Genomic DNA, 3547 nt, shown 5'->3' with positions numbered 1-3547 from the left:
GGGTAGGCTTGATGGGCCGAATGGCCTAATTCTGCTCCTAGAACATACGTCAGGCCGCAGCAGGAGATACCAGGGCAGATGTCCAAACTCCTGGACTCTCTCATGGAGCTGGCTAGAGGGAGGGAGGGAGGGAGGGAGAGCGGCAGGGACGTTTAGGGAAGGAATTTTTCAAGCTGAAGTTATTGGCAACTGAAAGCATTACTGTCATCTGTGAACCGATTAAAACCAGGAGTGATCTGTGATTAATGCTGAAATCTTGGAAAGTTATAATAGCTCATAAAGAAATAGGAGGGGATGAGACACGAATGAATTTGAAAACAAGTTCGTGAACTTTTACACCGATGCCTGCAGGCAGCCAGATAAGTCCACGGGTTTTGGCGTGAGTTGAGACAGAGGCAGTGAAGGTTAAGAGGGAACTTGCTGCCAGTGTCACAACATTGCGCTTGGTTCTGTACATGCTGACGAGGCTGTGGTGCCGAGTTCTCTGCCACAGAAGGCAGTGGAGGCCAATTCACTGGATGTTTTCAAGAGTGAGTCAGGGCTCCAGGAGTCAAGGGATGTGGGGGAAAAGCAGGAATGGTTTTAGATGATCGACCGTGATCATATTGAATGGCGGGGCTGGCTCGAAGGGCCGAATGGCCTACTGCTGCACCTGTGTTTCTATGAGTCCCCCGGCCACTTCATCCTCCAGATGTATCTGCCCACTCACTCCCTCGCTCTCCCCACCCGGCCCTTGGCCCTTGGCCCTTGGCCCTTGGCCGCCACTCCCAGTGCTGCAGCTTTGGAGAGTGCAGGCGAGTGACAGTCAGGCAAAAGCCACTCCCAAAACAGCTGCCCCTTGCTGTGTTGTTCCTCGGCAACTTGCTGCCCTACATCACGGGCGTCCTCCTCCCTGCTTCGCCCAGAGATCGTCCCCAGACTCGCTGGAGTTCTGCTAAAACTTTCATAAATGACCCACGGATCGTGAGGAATGACATCAGAGGAATTTGAGTCCTCCAGCATTCTTGGGGAGCTCTCCAGAGACGCGGGCACTGACTGAGCTCACTGGCTGTCTGATATTCCTGAGATGTAATTTCCTGTTCTGTTTCCTTCTGGAATTGTTGAAGTCAATCAGACAAAGTTTATCCCGACTTGGGTCGTTTCCTAGAATATTAAAGGATAAATTGCAATTGCTGCTGACTCGTTAATATTAACGCAGCCTGCCTTAAATTAGTTCAGGATTTACCAAGGCGGTGTACTTGAAATTTAAAATAATTGCTGGGAATTACTCTGCGGGTCAGGCAGCGTCTGTGGAGATGAAAACAAGCAGAGGCAATGCTTCAAGTCAGGGTTGTATCCTGAAACAGAACCACAATTCTGCCTTGTTATCGTTGGGTATTGATCCAGCTTTGAAGTGTAGCTGGCTATTTGACTTGGACTGTAACTAAACATAGCACAAAAAGTAAGGTAATTTGTGTTTGGTAGATTATTTCTTTGTTGTAACAATGCTTCTTGGCAATAAATCTTATACCGTTGGAAAGCCTGTTTATTTCCCTTTTAAATGGTGCCACATTTGTAAGGAACATGCATTTGTGGGATGAGCAGCAGAGCTGAGTATATGGGATGCGCCCATGAAAAATTTGCCAAATCTTCTCTGCCAATGCCAAACAGCTTATTCTGCCATTGACTCTTGTTCGGTGTTGTTTGTTGGATTGAATGATTGGTCTGAAGAAACAAGACATATTGGCAATTTAACAATTTATTCATTTAATAAACAGGAGCCACAGTAGCGTGTGGAAGAACCATACACAGCCACAACAGCCTGGCACCTCCTCCTCATGCTGGTCACCAGCCTGGTCACACACTGTTGTGGGATGGCATCCCATTCTTGTCAGCACCTGGGGGTACCAGAAGCTCAAAACAAGAGTCAACAGCAACAGCAGAATAAGCTGTTTGGCATTGGCAGAGAAGATTTGGCAAATTTTTCATGGGCGCATCCCATATACTCAGCTCTGCTGCTCATCCCACAAATGCATGTTCCTTACAAACGTGGCACCATTTAAAAGGGAAATAAACAGGCTTTCCAACGGTATAAGATTTATTGTCAAGAAGCATTGTTACAACAAAGAAATAATCTACCAAACACAAATTTCCTTACTTTTTGTGCTATGTTTTAGATGAATAAATGGCAAACTAACATCAAGGCTGCTGTGACTGGAGATTAAAAGAAACATTTATTAGCACAGAGCACCATAACCCAACAACAGTGGTCCAAGATTCTCCGCCAGGGAGCCTCTCGATAGCATTTACGCGGTTGGTGAGAGAGAAAACGACACAGGCTTGTGAAGGAGAGAGTGTGGAGTGGAGGCGAGAGGGAACTGGAAGGGGCGGCTGGAGAGGGGGGCAGTGATGGGGAGGAATGGATGGAAGGGGGAGGGAGGGAAGGTAGTAATAGAAAGGGGGACAGGAGGCGGGTTGGAGCAGACGGTGGGGATGGGGGGAAGGAAGAAAACAAGAGAAAGAAAAGAAGAGGGGGGGGGAGTGAAGACATGGCAGATGTTTGGTGTAGAGGGAGAGACAGAGGGAGGGAAAGGGAGAGACAGAGAGGGAGGGAGAGATAGAGGGGGAGATAGAGGGGGAGGGAGAGATAGAGGGGGAGGGGGAGATAGAGGGGGAGGGAGAGATAGAGGGGGAGGGGGAGATAGAGGGGGAGGGAGAGATAGAGGGGGAGGGAGTAAGAGACGGAGAGGGAGAGATAGAGGGGGAGTGAGGGAGAGACAGAGAGGGAGGGAGAGATAGAGGGGGAGGGAGAGATAGAGGGGGAGGGAGAGACGGAGGGAGTAAGAGATGGAGAGGGAGGGAGAGACAGGGAGGGAGAAGCGGAGACAAGGAGAGACGTGGCAACATAAATAAGGAAGGAACGGGGAATCTGTATCATAGTCCAATGAGATTTGCCTAATTGATTCTCAGGATGTTTCTGGCAAAGTTGGATTACACAAGTAGCGATGGATCAGAGGAGTTAAAGTCCAGACCCTCTCCTGCGTGTCTGCTTTCTCTCTGGCTCCAGTCACTGCTCAAGGGATTTGCCTTTTATTTAATAGTTAGGTCGATACTGGATATTTTTTTCCCGCAATAATGATTTTTGGGAATCTTTATCAAAGGCCAAGAGTTATGAAAATCTTTGGTCCAAGAGAAGGATTGCCAAGTAAATCATGAGAGAGAGAGAGAGAGAGAGTGTGTGGGGGGGAGGGGGGGGGGGAGGGGGAGAGAGGGAGGGAGGGAGGGAGAGGCCCAGATGGAGACGGGAACATAGAAAGTAGGTGCAGGATTAGGCCATTCGGCCCTTCGAGCCTGCACTGCCATTCAATATCATCCAACTCAGTATCCCGTACCTGCCTTCTCTCCATACCCCCTGATCCCTTTAGCCACAAGGGGGCCACATCTAACTCCCTTTTAAATATAGCCAATGAACTGGCCTCAACTACCTTCTGTGGCAGAGAATTCCACAGATTCACCACTCTCTGTGTGAAAAATAACTTTCTCATCTCGGTCCTAAAAGACTTCCCCC

This window comes from Rhinoraja longicauda, chromosome 31 (assembly GCF_053455715.1).
Source record: "Rhinoraja longicauda isolate Sanriku21f chromosome 31, sRhiLon1.1, whole genome shotgun sequence".
Taxonomy (NCBI): Eukaryota; Metazoa; Chordata; class Chondrichthyes; order Rajiformes; family Arhynchobatidae; genus Rhinoraja; species Rhinoraja longicauda.
Note: the sequence above shows the minus strand (reverse complement) of the source record.